The 19,627-nt window shown below is 35.6% G+C and overlaps 1 long non-coding RNA gene across 1 annotated transcript in view; it reads left to right on the forward strand.

Annotated features, from left to right (window-relative positions):
• Window positions 1–406: 406 nt before the first annotated feature.
• LOC139958810 (uncharacterized) overlaps window positions 407–19,627 on the forward strand; it is a 50,213-nt gene continuing 30,992 nt past the window's right edge. The window contains exon 1 of the long non-coding RNA XR_011789884.1: window positions 407–1,002. This is a non-coding gene — a long non-coding RNA (uncharacterized lncRNA). The remainder of the gene's footprint in view (window positions 1,003–19,627) is intronic.

The raw sequence follows: 19,627 nt of genomic DNA on the forward strand, positions 1-19,627 counted from the left end.
TATATATATATATATATATATATATATATATATATGCGTGTGTGTGTGCGTGTGTCTGGGTGTGTATTTGTTGTGTTTCCCATTCTCAAGATGTACTGATCCTGAAACTGTTATGCATGAAACATAGAGCAAAAATGTTAGCATGTACACTGAATTGCGTATCACAATTGAAAATATAAACAAAACAATGTTTGATACGTTAACATAGCAATAAGCTTTCTCTTTGATTGGTCTATAACGATATCAACATACAGTAAGCAAAAGGAACCTTATACTGTACACGGCGGACGCCACGTGGTAATAATATTTCAGTTATGTCTATACTGATCCAAACCCGAACCCCCTATCTGTCATCCTATTGGCCGATGCTGGATGATTGTTTTGATTCAAACGAAGCAAGGAGGAAACAATTTAATGCCTTGGGTTTCTGCAGGGAGAGATCGAACGGCAATTTATTAAAAGTCGGGCTTGGGTTTTCTACTACTATAGTAGGCCTACTATAGTCTCGCATACCTCGGGCGAACGTGCGGCTGCGTTAAAGAAAACTGTCCACACACAAAAAAAAAAAAATCCCAACGAACCAACCACGTTAGTTTCTTTAAATCATTATAGTGGGGAACTATCGCTCATAGTCAAATAGGTCTCCTCCATACGCACGTGTAAAATCGTCTCTCTGCGCACGGGAAATAGTTACCGCTACAAGGCTGCGGGCATCACAGATTTTTCCAATTCAATACTGGAACGTGTTCTTAACGATTTGTTTATTCAATTTTATCGGGATGTTCAGACTCATGTAATTGGTGCGAAGGAGTGTAGCAAGAAAACATTGCTCAGATTTTTTTTACATATTTTGGGGGTTGGAAATATTTGTTGGAAATAACTCAATTTTGTGATACTCATTTACATACATTTTTGTATTAAACTTGTGCCATACTAACGCTATAATGTTATGATTATTGCCTTTAGCCTTGTGGATAATATTTACGCATGAAAATTAAAAAGGTAAGTCAAAATGTTACTTTCTTGGTTTTTGTAAATGTGATTTCAGTTCTTGCAGAGCTATGTTACGCGATTTCAAAGCATTGATGTATACATATTTCATTTCACAACCTTAACTAACATAAATTTATAGAAACGTTTCTTGTCAAAATTAGGGCTTTGCCTACTGCCAATTGACAGAACTAATTTAATGCTTCAAGCGTTATTTATATAAAAACAGCACATATTTGGGAGACTTATATAGCTTTATGTGCATAAACCATACGCTTATCTATCGGCTACATGCCACAGGTATCTCTCATAACAAAAACAAGGGATGGTCATACAGATATAGCTTCAACTCTGTGAGGAGTTACTCGTTAGTTAAGAATAATTTGAATGTATAGCTTTTTAAAGAATAGTTTATTCCACGTTTTTACAAGGCACAATAGTTACTCCGGCTTAACACAGAATTGTTCCATAGTTAAATTAAGTTAATGGCAACGCCCTAGAAGGACGTATCAATCAATGCTCACCACACCTCTAGTTTTAAAGCATAATATGCCTCAGATCTATCTTTTACAAACAGACTGTACGCTTATTCCGCGTATCCATTGCTAGGTACCTGCCAGATGTACGTTGTATAAGACAAAACCTACATTGTAAACCGATATACGTGTTAACTCATAAACGTTTAACAAATTATTATCCATTCATCCACTGTGGATGGTCATACAAAAGTTGCCATGTCGCTTCAAGCCTGTGAAGAAGAGTTCCAGTTGAAAGAAGCCTCAGTTTCGAATTTATAAAATTTTACTTATTCCGAGTTTTGCAGAGCACAAAGGGCATTCCGGGTTAAACACTGCTGGTTTGGCACATAGAAGTTAATTAATGGCAACGCCCTAGGAGAACGAAACGATTTAGCTTTTAGTGCTTACGAGACCTCAAAATTTAATGCGTATACCCAGGTGCTGATAATTAATAACACACACACATAAACACGCACGCACAGACGAATATATATAAATAAATATATATATATATATATATTTATATATATATAAATATATATATATATATATATATATTTATATATATATATATATATATATATATATATATATATATTATAATTACGTTTCCTTGGCAACATTGATATCATACTTAAGAATGAGACATAGAGGTTTCATACAATGATATATATATATAGTATAATTATGATACGACAGATTTCAAAACCAAAGCAATGGAAATAAAGAAAACCAAACGTGTAATTCATCGACAAACGTAGGGCAGAGGCATCGATATATCACTTTAAGACAACAAACACTGACTTGGTTTAATTTTGCTATATAGGCCTATGTATTGAAAATACTCGCTCTAATGTTTCCTTTCAACTTTTTTTCTCCCCAAACTTGAAAAAAAAAACCAGCAATCCATAACAGACACGAGTGCGTAGTTCATGACAAATTTACTTTGTATTTTGTTTGTTGTTGTGTATTCTTTATTCTGCAATATTTTGTATTCCTGTACACAATTTCCTATTGCCTCAAATTCTATATACAATTATGTGATTGTGTGCTATGCCAGTGATAAAGAGCCTTAGATATAATTTGGCTGTTAAAGTATTTTGATAAATTTCTTAGCATAATACAACGTGAAAAGAAGTAGGTTAAGTAATTGATACTACATTGAGTGATGCTTTTTGCGAAACGTTTTAACTTTTCGCCCTGCTTTTAGACACAGTTTTAAATTGCTAGATTTATTAAATTTTGGACATTAAAATTATTGCCATTAATTTTTTAAGATACACAAGCACTTTTTTTCCACGTGTCACTCACGTGTCACTCCATCATCCATTAAACTAGGTACTTAACTCTAGCTCCTCACATAAAAAGAAAACAATACAGTTTAATGATAAATAATAACGTCAAAACTCAAGACCTTGACAATGGATGTAAAATTGTAATAATATCTTTAAAACTGGAATTGTAAAAGTCATTTATTACGTTAGGCTTACAGTGATATTGTTTTAGTTCGTTAAGTACAATTATTCATTAGGACAGCTGTTTAATTGTGTGGTTTCAGATCTGACATTGTTTTAAATCGCGCACCAGCTGCATTTAAATTTTAACAAGAACTACTTTAAAGTTCACCGTAACCTGCGAACAAAATGGCGTTTTAGTTAGTTTGGTGTTTATTTTTCTCGCATAAAGTGATATAAGCAAGTGATATATGCACATTACTGTAATATTAAGGACATTAATGTTTTAAAGTTAATCATATACATAATACGGCCTATACTTCTATAAGCCTGATATGAATGTGTTGTATGGATTAATGACGTGTAATGGTGTTAATGTAACCTTTGTCATCATCTGACCAACCAATACCAGATTTGTAGTACAAGTAGAATGTGTATGAGTACAAGTTATGAGTACAAAACACGAGTACAAAGGTACAAGGGTGAGTACTAACACTAAATCTTCCCTTTTAATCTACATTAGACATGCAGAACAACACGAGTACGTCGAGAGCTAAAAACAAACAAATCTCCTTTTAAACATTTTGATATGACATAAATAAAATATTCTCTTCTGATGTATAATGCTTGCTTGCATACGTCACACATTGCAAACCACTGTCAGTTGCTTCAACCCGCTGTGCGGACTACTAAATTAAAACCAATAAATATAATTATGCACATGCTTTCGTGATTAATAGAACAGCGCACTGGTGACACATATAAAGTGAAATATTTCTCCCCTTTCATCAATATCAGAACGAGGTCATTATTTTAAAAGAAATATCTCTAAGGCATACACGCCATCTTGTTTTGGCGTCTGCGTATATGCCGATACCAAGCTATATAGCTGACGGTACATGTATATGGCACTTTGAATAAAAATTCGATAGCTTGTTGCATTTTCCAATCGCTTGCAAACACGTATAACTAGGTATATATCAAACTATATATCCTATATATACATATATATATATATATATATTTATGTATTCTCATCAAGGGCAAATTTCGTTCTTATCTACATAATAATTATTTCATCTGATGCTACGATATTCGATATTTCGTCTCCTACAGGCGCCGGTATATCATTAATCTTTAATACTCCAAAATCTTAAAGAACAGATAAACTCAAATTCCCAAGGTATGAAAGTATATGCAAATGAAATGATCTGCTTTGGGCATCATCTATTATAAATAATCGTCACGTGCTTATACTGGCAACCTCTCAGATGCTTTCAGAAATGGTTTATTCTGTGATGGATGTACAAGATTCAATATATATATATAGGCTATATATATATATAGGCTATATATATATATATATACATATACATACATATATATTTACACACACATATCTTATATATACACACACATATATATAACGCCTGTGAGTTATACAAATAGCCCACGTTAAGTTTTATTAACATCTTTAATGGATGGCACCGACATATTGCATATATTTAATAGGTTACATCATGACAAATGAGGTTTGTGTTAGAAGTGCTTTTTTTTACAAGCTTTTAGCAGATATACGGCGCCCTGTTTCCATATACGGTATAATTGTTCGTTCTGATGGTAGTGTTAGTTTGATTACCATAGTCTGTCTATCTTAATAAATTTTACATATTTATGGCATAAATTATATCTGCAGTCTAGTAATTTATGCTCAATTACTTTTTTAGAATATTATACTATGTGAGTTGTTTTTACCTTTATAGTGTGACGATGAACCATCATTATTTATTCATGACGTAATGCGTAAACATTGAAGATTTCCACAAAGCGTCCAAGTTTATGCTCAACTATAAATATATTACTTTATTGTATATTTCAAATCGCCAGAACAATGAATACATTGTATGTAAAATTAGCTTAGTCGAAAGCAGTTGGTTGTGGACGTACGTACGGTTCTTTACCTTGCATTCGTAATACAACTCGCACGTGCTAAATAAGGGATGGACATTGCACAGGGTACATTGAAAGTTAATGCTACGGAGAACATAAATAATTGTCTGCAAATGGAATGGTTTTCTTGATGTTCAATAAATTGTGCAACTGTTGGATTCCATTGGAGCCCAAGACAAGATTTATATAACTTAGTTGTGTTGGTTTTACCTATACAACGCCGTACCCGAGTAAAAATTACTGTTCCATTCTTCCATGCAGGCTACCGTAGCTTATATAATGTCATATTTAACTGCATGTCCACAAAGGTAAACAGTTTCTCGTTGGTTTTAACCGGATTATTGTTGAGGGTAATGGATTGGAAATATCAGATTGGATAATCCAGGAGATATATGATCAATAGAGAGGCCCCCTTCAGTGTTATAAGACGCCACGATGCCCCAAGGAATGAACTGTAGACGAGAAGTCTACACCAAATAGCTCTGTTAACTCACGAAAGTTTCTCGTCCGAGTATGCGATCATCACCCGCAGCCATGGACTATATATAATATAGCTATGTATAGCTATAAATATAAAATAGCTATATATAGCTACATATTATATAGCTACCAGTTGTCTGATGATCGCACAACTCGTGAAACTCTGAGTAACAACTAGTGTACCACTAGTCTCAACTAATGCTCACCTATATATATATATATATATATATATATATATATATATATATCTATATATATATCTATATATATATATATATATATATATATATATATATATATATATATATGTATATATATATATATCATCCGATCTTATGACCTTGGGAGAGACTTACCTGTAAAATCGTAAATGTAATTATTGGTACTCATAATTAAATAATAATGTTAATATTACCCTCATATTCGTATATGCCTTCATCGTTCTATGTTAAGAGCTGCAGTTATGGTGACTCATTGACAAACATGTTACCCTCGGGTTACGTGAAAAAGTGTAGTTAAGGCAGAAGCAGTTAGACTATGATTAAACTAGCATGCGACATCATGGAAAATGAACGACGACGCGGGAAGTAAGAAAAACGCTAATATCTCAGTAATGGAAAGTAAATTATCATCTTCATTATTCTGTGACATTTTTATCTCATGGGAAGCAAAATTATAGCCGCTGAGGATTTCTGTTGTCTTTGGTAGGAATGATTGTTATCTCCCTGTGGTAACATTTATAGACCTCAGTTACAAGGTTGTTACTTATTAATGAAACAAGCTTATAAATTCAAAAACCGCTGTTGATACTCCAGGTATCAGAGACTGTGATGGTGTTGGGGGAGGAATGACAATTTACATAACATTTGGTGGTGTAAATGGCGGAGGGGCACGTAGGGCAAAATGAAAGGATTTGACGCCACTGGCGTGCAACTTATTGTCACGTAAGGTTTATACCAATCTCCTCATTTCAAATCATATCGAAAGTTTCAATGTGTGTGTGATTGGGTGGGGGAGGGGGGTGAAGTGGAGGAAAAGAAGGATGTGCTTGTCCCCTTCTCGGACATTCAAATTCGTTTCGATGTAATTGGGACTGAAATAAGTGTACGGTCATTGCGATACACCGATATTTCTTGTAAAGAAATATATATATATATATATATATATATAGAAAAGAGAGTTCCCCGCCGACAAAGACTAACAGCTTCAATGGAAATATATCTCAGTAATTATGAAATGAAAAATATATCTTATCACAAATGAATATCATGTTAAAGGAGGGTAAGACGTTGCCAAAAAGCGATTACCAAAAACCATGAAAATATGTACGAAAATCTCGCTCTGTTTGGCTCCAAACGTTAGCAGTGCTATCCCACTGTCACACACTAAATATATCATATCGTGATTGATAGGCCATTCGTTTCCACACTGCCTGCAGGGGTAGCAGCCAACGAAACAACCCACTATGAGTGTCACAACAGTTGCGCGACAGACGATGGTCACTATCGTTCTAACATTGTAATAGCAGGTTACTTCTGCGGAGCTAGCTCGATTAGACTGCTAATGCTATCAGCCCAGAACAAATAATAATGTTGACAGTATAGGCAAGATTCCAACCTACATTCTTATTTTATTTGACTGCGAACATGGGACCATCAATATCATCAAGACATAATGAACGCTTTGGTAAAGTTGTATGTCTACAGTGTGTTTCAGTTCAATTTAGGTCTATATAGGCGACGCGATACTGCCTATAGCCTAGCCTATTTACCGCTGGCATATATAAGACTACCAAATTTCCATAGAAGAAGACAGATTAACGTTGTTATAATAAAGTATAGCTTATTTGTTATGAGTCTTAAGTTCGGAGTAGTAGTGGTAACTACACTGTACAAGCTCATACATTCGATGCACAATGTAATTCGCGGAACTGCGCATCAGACTGTGTCGACCTTTGACCTTCTACAACGCTGCTTGTTTGAAAAGAAGGGAGAGGTCTACACGCATACTTGAATATAACCGTGTTGTCCACAAGTTAAGGAATATTCACGTAAAAATATACAATGTATATAGAGAAAGTACTTTTTCTTTGGTCAAAATTTTGTCACTAAGGACAGTTTTTTTCATGAGAATTTCGCCAGAAGTTGGATTTGGTGCAGTGCACTTGGTGAAGTAGTACGTATACACAACACACTATCCTCTTTTAATTACGTAATGGGAGGTGTGTATTGTGTATCATCAGTAAAAAAGTTCCTTCAGGCACGGGCAAATTGCACCGACTCGACGCGACTGCGACGAAAACTCCGTCGGGTCGCGGTCATGTCGGTGCAATTTGCGCGAACTTTTGCTCACGACCCGACCAAGGAACCGACAGTCGGTCCTCTTCGAGACCAAACCGGTCGTATCAAACATGTCGCAGTCGAGTCGGGTCGTGTCAGTTCGCGGCCACGACTCCCGACTGCGATCCGATTCTAATGGATATAACCAATGAGGAAGCGTCGTGAAATCAGGGCACGGCTGCAGCAAGTCAAAATGGCGGCCCCCGTATGCACTGATGAGCAGGAGATTAAAATTGTTCGTTCGCGTTGGGTCAGGCTAGTGTGCGGCTAACCTGCGACCGGACGCCGACGCGACTAGTGGTCACGACTGTCTCCAACTCATTCGCGACGAGTAATCGTGAGAGTCGCATCGGGTCGTAGTCGAATCGCAGTCGGGTCGGTGCAATTTACGCCTGCCTTAAAGGCATTGAAGACTCGCCCCAAACCGCGTGCGGCCATGTGAAAAATTTAACTTTCTGTTGCTTGCAAGTGACGTTTTGTTCGTGTCGCTACAAAATGCAGGCAGTAATGAAACGTGATACCTTGTTATCTTTAGCTGGACCTGCGATGTCCATCGCTGTATCTTTTCTACACTGTGCTGTGGGTATGTACTGACTGTACACTTGTGTCTAATTACCGACGGTAGCAAGCTGTGTGTGTATTTTCTGTGATCGATGGTGGTGTCTAACACTTCTGTTACACCTCATTCGAAACTAGGTCAGATTACCGGCATTAGACGTTTCTTTTTGCGCAAGTCTTCACACCCTTTAAGATTACACCTTCGAACGTTTTTTTGACGTCTTAATTTGCACTAACCAATTAGAACGTTTCATATGAGCTTTCAACGTAAGTGCAATATAGATCACATATATAGTGTACAAGTAAGCTGTACTTATGACACCGACATGTGCGTGATACGAAGTTTACACGGCCTACATACCGGAATAACATATTGTAGTTTATACATTATATCACAATAAACTCATTGACGTAAGGACGACACTATAACTTGCTTAATGCCGAAATTCCTCTCTTAGCAAGAGAAACGTAATAAACTCTGTACGTGTAAATGCTAGCTTGGACCCAACAGCCTGTAAAATCAGAGGCATGGTTGGTAGTACGATAGCGAAGCGGAAGATAAAGTAAAAAGATATTTTCAGAGCATGCTTTGATGAATTTTGTTATTCCACATGATTGATACTGAATCAAGTTATTGATTATTTCTTTGTTAAAAATAGCGTTTTCCCTCGTTCAGAATTTAACGACTGTAAACTCTTTTGGTTCGATAAATAAATACATGCTATAGTTAAACAGTATAAATATATGTCGAATTTTCGTAGAAACGTTTGTAAATAAAATGATCACACACACAGACGGTGCACAGAAAACGAAAGAATGAAAGCAAAATAAAAGATATCACATTGTAAACATTATACAACATTTTGATACAACATATAAGGTAGTGAGCGTGAATAATATCATCAAATAATGTCGATGAATGTGTACATTAGAAGCGCTCTCGTCTGTTATCCCTCTGCATATCGGTGAAATCTTCCGAAGAAATTTAAGAAGGCATGTGACACTCAAGACGACTGCAAAAATGTATCACTTTCATCAAAGCAACAAAAAAAAACCTTCAACCAACAACAGATTGGGGAACAAGATGAATAGGCCGACGAAAAAACAAAATCACGGGAACCCTGCTAAAATATGCATTAAAACAGGACGGAATTGTCTCATAAATATGTAAAAGTGATTTAGATGAGAGAGGAGAGTTTTTGATACATGCAGGCGGGTGGATAGATATATCGCTTTCTATATATATGGTGATGGTTAAAATATATAGGCGAAAGTTTTTTACCCCCTTTTCTTTGGGAATTTTATCAGCTCATTATAAGTAAGATGAAACTGAAATGCAGATGTAATCGTGTTGACTCTTGGAAATGGTCGAGACGAATTGACTCTTTAATGTTGAAAAAGAGAGAGAAAAAAGAAAGAAATAGGCGAACTGATACAGAGTAAAAGGAGAAGATATATAGCCTTGTGCATGTGAGGTTACCAACAGGTTCAAGTATATATATATATATATATATATATATATATATATATATATATATATATACACATACATACATACATATACATACATACATACAAGATAAGAATTCTACAAGAAGGTCAAACTTGCAGAAGGTACCGAGTCGTAGCATATTGTAGCAGATTATGTATAGCATATCTAATCAAGTATTTTTCGTATACATATATATATATATACATATACATTCATTTGCCTTGGTCGTTTATTTCCATTTCATTTAACAGAGTCTGTTCAAAATATCTCTTTCGAGATCCGACCTTAGGATTCAAAAAAATGATTTCGAGTTGGTTAGCATCATGATTGATCTTTAAACTAAGGCAAAAATACGTAACGAAACGAATAGCATTTGCTGATACAGGCGTCAAAATCCTACAGTGGAATTACGACCTTCCTTACCGGTTTCAAACCTCTGGACATATCAATGTCCATAGCCTAGTTATTTAGGGTGTCCGCATAAAAAGCGGGAGGCCATGGTTCGAATCGCGGTGGAGGGCTGGAAGTTTAAACTATTCTGGATTTTCCAACTCATTAGCGATAAAATATATCTATATTTGTATGTATGTAATATATATATATATATATTTATATATATAAATATTTAAACGACTATATTATAAAACATATGTAGATGTATATATGTGATATATATACACACACATATATACATATATATATATATATTTATATATATAAATATTTATACGACTATATTATAAAACATATGTAGATGTATATATGCGATATATATACACACACATATATACATATATATATATATATATATACATAACATAAAACATATAGATGTATATATGTGACATACATATATATATATAAACATATATATATATATATACGATTATATATGTTGTATATAAACTGCCACAATATGCTGCGACCCGTTAACGTCTGCCAGAATCTATGAACTACTAGTAGATTTCTTATCCTCTCAAACCGCCCGATTAACGTAAAGCACTTAGCTACGACTTCTAATTAGTAGTTGTACGCTGTTTGTTTTCCTGTAAAAGCACTGAAAATCTTGTAAAATGTAAATATCGAGAAAAAAAACCTTATCATTGTGATTGTGCTATATATTGGATGTAATGAAAGAAACAAAAGGAATTTGAAATTTCATTTCAAAGAGTATTTTGGAATCAGTATCTTTAGTTTCATTTATAAAACTCATTATCAAAGTATACCGTGTGTTATAATGTTTCCATATAATATCCCTTTATGTGAATAAGCAAAAAAATATGCAAAGGAAAACAAAAGCAAAAACGTCTGAGAAGTTACGAACAAACTTTTGAAAAAGAGCAATATTGTTCAAAATATTTGTTGATGAAACAGACATTTTAGATTTCTTGTTTAACCTGAGACTGTTATACGGTATTAGTTACCTATCTAGAACTCTACAGTGCCTCTTTAAAACTGTCCTTGTCTGTCTGAAGGGGCTAAGAAGTTATTTGCTTCCCCAGGCTTACGGATGCTATCGCCAGAGACTCTGCTTAAGTGTGAATAAAACGCCTCTCAAGTGGACGCTAGAGGTAAGTTTCGGCGATATAATTAGGGGGATCCTGGCGATTGTTGATATCGGGATAGGCAGAGATTAAAAACAACAAGAGTGCAACGACCTGTGGAAGTTTAATCATGCATGGACCTGGTATATAATATATATGAGTAGATAGAGATATAGCTGGATCCTTCCGGGAATTGACGCCAAGACAAGTAGCAAAATTCCTCGTGAGGTATGAAACTGAATCATTCTTTAGTTTCGTAATATGTTTAGTGGAGGATCATGTATGAACTTGATATATAATATATATATGTAGATATATATAGCTGGATCCTTCCGGGAATTTACACCAAGACAAGCAGCAAAATTCCTCGTGAGGTATGAAACTGAATCTTTCGTTTCGTTATATTTTAGGGGAGGTAGGGATAAATTCGATCAAATAACCAGCAGCTAACTGAATATTGAGTTTCATTGATGAAAATACACTAATTATGGAAATTTCGAAATATTGAAGAATCTAGCCCAAAAAATCAGAAAATAAAGTAAAACAGAGAATGAGTGATTTAAGTAGAGAGAACAAATGTAACTCCGTCTATGGGCGTTAACATATACGAAATACTTTGGAACGGACATTTTTTTGTGTGGAAATAATTGGGCTTATGGTGCTGAGTTCGAGCAAAGGTTTATCGTCAGTTCAAAGGTTGTTTTCTTTTGTTGTTCTCTGATGGAGAATAATAATATGTGCAAAAGCAAGCTTGGGAAAGAAATTATGAAAACTTTGAGAAAATTACTTAATGCATAATTTTCAAAATTGATACATTAGGCCAGGTGGGCCTTCCATATGAAGTTCGAGGCCAACATTGTTAACGCTACCAAGAAATTAAGCTAATTCTACAGGCTGATTGCACACTAAGAGCGAGCAGAAGTACATCTTAGGACATAGAGTGGATGTGATGGAAGCTAGTAATGTTAATGTTTAAGAAAAAAGGCAACACAAAACAACCGGAAAAAGCAGAAAACTATCGTTGTTTAAAGCAAAGGCAGAAGATTCGAAATTAATTGATTCTAACCATTGCGGAATTTATGACTCGTCTGAAAGCTCCATCCACTAGGTGGCATATTATACCATGGTGGTTTTTATAATCTATTCTGATTTCATGCCAAAGAACCAAAACTACGAGGAGAAGAGGCAGAAGGAATTATAAACAATGTTTTGTGTGGAATTTATTGACTATAGAATGCATTTTGTTTAACTACTGGTCTCATATGTAAACGTTCTGTGCTCTATCAAACCAGCCATCCTGCCACAAGTTAGCATATTATGCCTCTCTTTTTATTTTGTAGGTAGCAAAGAGCTGCTATTGTTTACGTTAATACCATGATTCATTAACTTCAAATATGATATATGCTTGCCGTAAAGCTATCCCCGCATTTCAGACAGAGGGAGAAACAATATTACAATAATTAGATTCTGTATTTTGATTGTCATCTCAGTCAAAATAAATGAAATGGTAAAAAGGTTTATTTTGTTTTTCTTTTTCTTGAAACATTTAATCATCTCTGCCATGTGTAAGGCATTGATCATAATATGTATACAGTCCACGAGTCACGACTGAACCAGACATAATTAGAAACTGCTATGTAATATATATTTTATTTTTATATTATATTTTTATATTATATATATATATATATATACATTTATGTTCCATCCGAATAGATATATATATATATATATGTATGTATATATAGTGTATGTATAAATGTATATATATAGTGTATATATATATATCTATCTATATATATATATGTACATATAGTGTATGTATAAATGTATATATATATAGTGTATATATATAGTGTATATATATAGTGTATATATATATGTATATATAGTGTATGTATATATGTATATACAGAGTGTTTTATGTTCCATCTGAATAATTTACGCATTCAGAAAGAAAGCATCACATTAATATTGTCAACATATAACTTAGACCTGCAAATTCGGATAATAACGCGTGTGCATGCCTGGTATGACGAATTAACGCTTTATATAGTTCTACACTATTACAGAACTGAAGTACCGTACATCACGGTTATCAAGCAATGCACTCTGGGAAATTTCGCGCCTGGAATGTGGCTTCACAAGACATTGGATATACGCTAAAACATTTGTTTTGAAACGTTTATGCATATCTCCTAATGCCTTGAGTGCCTGATAAATCCGACTTAATCCTCCCAAATGCAAGGATGTAGGTCAGTTGTCAACATCGCATGCCAAAAGATAGTTCTGTGCGTGTGTGTGTATGTGTGTATATGTGTTTTGTTTTTTTTTGCTGAAGTAATGCATTTGAAGTGATGCATTAAGGTATGCCCTAACTGTATACAATTTTATCTCAAATCAAATCCCGCTCATATATGAACTCCATACCACGGAGTTAAGTAAATCATTGTCGCGATAAATTTGGCCATGTAGTGACGTCACAAATTCATGTCAAAATAATGCGGTGATGTGGTAATAAGGTTACGCAAATATTTGACGATGTCGGAACATTCAAGACAGTGTTATGGATGAGCTAGAATATGTTGGCATTATGACGTCGTAAACGGCATAGAACCTTTATTACAATTCTCTTCACAATTCTGTTCAATGCAATCGGAAAATAACTTTAATTTCAAGGCAAAAGAATATATATATAAAAAAAAGAACGAGAAATCATGAGGACTGCGCATACAGCTACAACAGCACATTAATATATAAATATATATATGAATATGAATATAATATGTTTATATGCTATAGGGCTATATGGGCAATTAAGAAGCAAATCATGTGTTAGTGAATGTATTACGCGTATGCACCTTTGTTGTGCGTTAGCGCTTTTGAGGTATTCTGTCCTTTGAAGGCAGTAGCATATCGTACATGCAGGAGTGATATGTCGCGCAGTCAACCCCCTCCCTCCCCCCTCCGCATCCCATCACCAACCCGTCCTGTACATTTATCAGATAATTTAAAACAGAGAGACAAAGGTTGTACTCCAACCCTTCCCCTAGACCACCTCCGCACGCATCATATATACTCACGCATACCCGATATTCAGACTGTAATGCAGTATAGTGCGTCATTGTTAAGACCTGTGTCATATATCTTCCTTATTGACGCATGGGCGCCGATAGTACTTAAGAAACGTCAATATTGTCACAGAAATAACTGATGTCTCATTCATCATTTCTGAGATGTAACCTACATTTGGTCTCAATAATGTTGTTCAGATAAGCTACAACTCTATGGTTGACGGCGTATTGTCAGATCGCTGTATGTTATATGCAAAGCGTATATAATGTTCTATAGTTTATTTTATATGTGATTATCGTTATATTTATGCTTTTAATCAATTTCAAAACAAACCGTTTTCTTTGCTACACGTGTTTCATGTTAAAACTGTAATATTTTGCCAGATTTAGTGACATTACACTGTACATGTATGTCAAAGCAAACAGACATACCGACAGATAGACACCAATACAGGCGTATACGTACACACACACACACGTACATATATATATATATACATAGTGAGTGATTGGAAATGAAACATGCATTAATGTATTAATAATAAATAAATAAATATGAATGACATTTATCAGATCACGAATTAATAATTTTATGGCAGCTGCGTCTCGTGCTATAAGTGAGATCGTGACGATAACGGAATAACTCAAATTAACAGAGGTAAAATGTGATAAACACAGTATATCTAATTAGAAATATGATCAGTCCCAAAATTGGAGCTTGTTCAAATTGAAAGTTGCCATATATGGTCAAATATTCTTTCTTGGAGGATCTGAGAATCCAAATGTTTTGCCAAACATTGAAGAGTCGCTAAGCGAAGGATGGACAAAAAAACAACAGATCTCGTAATAGGATAAATTCTGCTTCAGTGACAAGCTTTACTTCCCTCGGACCATCGCCACCCCCCTCCCTCCCCACCACAGACACCTAGCCACCCACCCTCCCGCCTGATCCAAACAATCCACTTTTCCAATCCACCACATCCTCTTCATGTGTGTTGCATATTGCAATATAATAATCAACACCCTCTCAACACCCCACTCTGCGTTACCTTTTGACTAACCCTGGGGTAGCGTATACCATACTTGACCGAAAGAAGAAAGATAGGTATAGGCCTATCCCTGAAAACATCCTCTTTGTTTAACCTTTTTTTTTATTATTCACATACATGTAATTGTAAATACAAAGTTTCCAAATGACTTTCATGATAAGCAAAAATCAAAGACAATGTTTTACTTTCACTTGAAAATGAAATAATGTCTATCAAATATACTTCACTGCAGATAGATAGATAGACATTATGAAGAAATGGAAGCGTAGAAAGGAAATTACTTTATAGTCTAACAAAATCCCGTCAAGCAGGATGAAATTAGGCATGAAAAATCATACATTGCTGGGACGTAGATTTCTTATACTTAGTTGAAATGCGAGGGAAGGGGGGGGGGGTATGGAATTTGATGTGAATACTTTAAGGCTTGGTCGGAGTGACTCAAATTAACAAACCAACTTATCAAGAATCTCTCTGACAGCTAAATGTCTTTGGAATAGATGAATCCGTTTTGCTCGCGTGCAAAGACAAATAATTAAACTATCTTTTTTATTACTAAATTTGCTCACAAAATCACGCATTTGTCATACCGACTGACAAAAAAAAACTTCTTTACCGATATTTTTGAATGTCGTATTTGAGTGTGAACTCTACGGTGAAATATTATGACATCATTTTAACTAAAAATATCGAAGCATTTCAATACTTGTAAGTTTACCACTGACATCGGCGCAAACGGAACTGTTTTACTTTCTGTGTACCGTACATCTGTCTGTACTACGTTAACAAGATAAAATGTAAGGCAGTGGGTGGGGAGGCGGAGGGGGGGGGAGGAGTGGAAACTGACGTGACAGGAAGAGAGTTTTATTATTTGTGTATAAATTTAATACCGTAAGTCAGTTGCTTTCAGGCTAAAAATACACGAATCTAAAATAAAATTCAGGAAACGAAAGTCAAAAGTGGGTTTAGATGGCTTTATGGGAGACGCTTTCACAGAGAAAAAGCAAAGGATTTTCAGTGCTTAACCATATATTAAGGAATGAATGCCAAAGGGGTAAATACCGGCTGTCTTCTCGCGTGCTCAAAAGAACAAACCAGTGCAAGTAGCATTTACATCAATGCGATATATACGTTTGTCAACGCGTTGTGTAACCTTTGATAGCGCGTCGTGAAACCCCACAACGTGCTACTTAATGAGAGTTACCAAGTTACATTATCTTTTGGCTAAATTACAATCAGCAAAAATTTGAGTTTGTTTTATAGCTTATATTAACACAACTACTGGGTACAATAGCAACTTCAAACATTTGTGTTACACTCCCATGCAGGCTTTGCAGAACGCGGTCTGGTGGATTAATGCGTTGACCAAATTATGACACGATTGTGGACGTTGTTCTAGTCGATTGTTTCTAGCACACGTAGATATCCCCCCCACCCACCCCCACCCCCAAGAATAACAATCACCTATGGTAGAGTCAGGCAAGGGCGGCGGAACCGGGGGGGGGGCACAGGGGGCACGTGCCCCCCCCACTTTTCCTCAGATTAAAAATGTGCCCTTTTTCTACATAAAATTTCTAAATAAAAAAGCGAAACCCAAAGCGAAACCCACGTCGAATGAAATATTTCGGGAAGTTTTGTTTACTACCACAATCGTAGGAGCCCAATTTGATTTGGGGGGCTGTAACGACTTGCCCGAAAAATATTACCAAAATTTTTCGCGCGTTCAATATCTTAATGTGCATATCATATAGGCATGCGTTGGTTATTACATCGCATGCCAATAACATACAATCATTTGCCATGTTATAACCATTGTAAATTGGTTAGAATTATTCAAAAAGTCGTTACAATAATAATGATCATAATAATATCAGTTTAACCATTGAAAAACACATAGAAAATTACTTTTCTTTCAGTATTTTGACATATTTCATTTGCTTTCATGCATGTATCGATCGCGTGTGCAGGGACTTGGACTTTATAATGATTTCACCTCATTTTGTCTTTTTCCTTGTTTCCCAATTTGCACATTAGATACTGCAGTGCTAGTATGCATTGTTTCCTTGAAGGGGGGGGGGCGTTGATGGAGTGATGTGTATACGCAAATAAGATAATACAATAAGAGTTATAAAGGGTACTTAATATCAGGCTGCATCAGTCCAATCGAATTTCTGCAAAGTGCCCTTCGACGTTGGTGCCCCCTCAGATTCAAAGTGCTTCCGCCGCCCTTGGAGCCAGGGCACGAAAACAAAACAACTTGATACACTCTCAACTCCAGTCCTTTTCACATCGAGACTGTAACCGCATGATCACACGTAAGAGACCCAAGTCACCCAAGATAGATCCCTGGGCACGAAAACCGAACCACTTAACTCAAGTTCCCTAACTTTATCCCCCACGAACCCCATGTGGATGTCAGAGTTGTCCACGAACCCTCAGCTTTTCGAGACACGATCTGAGTCATTATTTTACTATAATACGCATAACAATGCTTCGTAACAGATCAAGTTCATAATATTGTAATAAAAAAACAAGAGATGAACAAATATTTATTTGGAAACTTCAAGATCAGATCAGCTCTTTATCTTCACGACGTACTGTCATGCGAACACCAGCTTCACCAAAGTCATGCGGCCTGTGTCTGTTTTATAATTCAGTTATTTATCACACGCCTGGTACGGTACTACTATGGCAACATATGCGTATGGAACGCGAAAAGAGTTTGTCGATAGGTACGACTTTTGTACATTACTAAATTATATGATATATCAGATTTTAGTTCAACAAAAAGTTATCTAGTTTTGACTTTCAGGAACGTCTCACGAACCCCATGGTATGGACTCACACACCCCCTGGGGGTTATGCACCCCATGCAGTTAGGGAACCCCTGACTTAACTGATCCACTCTCAAGCCCATGCAGTCCCCTTACATCGAGACACTGTGTAATCACAACGATGTTCCTCAAATATGCATCACGAGACCCTTGGAAAAGGAACAGATATTTACACATGATCTTAGCTATAATAGGCCGCAGTAGATCTACGTTCCGGTATACCACTGGCTTGCCATATTCACGTGGACAATGTGTACCACTCTAACGTGCATGATTAAGGCAGCCTGAGCTTTCCGAGGCATATAGTTAACCATGCAATTCATCAAACGTATACCGCGGTTATTGCTTAAACTATAATATTGCCATTAACAGAAAGAAGACACACCCTTTCAATAATTTCTCCAAATGAATGTCAACTGTAGCCATTAATTACTAATTAATTCGATGCGATTTTTTAACATTCCATCTCCCACACATATTTGATATTAGTATTCCTATAGTCACATGTATGATTTAAAAGTTTCAAACATTTTCGACCAATACCTCATTTTTGGACATGAAACGTTACTACTTGCCAATCTACTGCGCCACATATTCTTCATTTAAATTTATGTTTGAGGAAATTCCCCTTCTCGCTTCCCATCTCCAAAGCTATTCTCATATAAGTGATGCAGATATACACACCGCAATGGCACAAAATATCTGTTGTGTTCTTCTATTAAGCCACATCCTATATTCTACAGTATAGATCACAACGTTCCTTACTCGCGCTTAACTTGTCTAAATTTATTCAAGTTTGAAATAAGATTACGTATAGGTAAGCTATTCAGTCCCATATACATCGGTTTGTCTCAAATGTCTCTATTCACGTGTCACTATATATCCCTTTTGTACTATAGACAGCCATGGGAATTAGAGAATAATTATGTATGTTGTAATCACAAAACATTCTCATTTTGTACCGTACGTCGTAATATTCTCGGTAAGTTTCGGTGAGGGGCACAATCACAGGGTAATCAATAGGCTACAGTGTGTTATGCTAAAGGCAATATTAGTCGGCAGATTTCTTTCTCAACTAACACGTGAACAAAATAACGCAATTTGAAGGTCACAACACAGTCCCTTTTCCACTCTTTCTTTATTTCTTTATTTCTGATTTGTTATTACTGTCACAGCACATACGAGATGCTTTGAAAGAAGTTTGGTCTCCATGTGAATTCGAGTGGAACTAAAAAATAATTAAAAAAAAAAAAATGACTGATTTAAATTAAATTACACATTTTAACAATTTGGAATATTTTATAGATTCACACTTTGCTTTTACAGATTTAGTGCATTTAAATAGTTT

Source organism: Apostichopus japonicus, chromosome 18 (assembly GCF_037975245.1).
Source record: "Apostichopus japonicus isolate 1M-3 chromosome 18, ASM3797524v1, whole genome shotgun sequence".
Taxonomy (NCBI): domain Eukaryota; kingdom Metazoa; phylum Echinodermata; class Holothuroidea; order Aspidochirotida; family Stichopodidae; genus Apostichopus; species Apostichopus japonicus.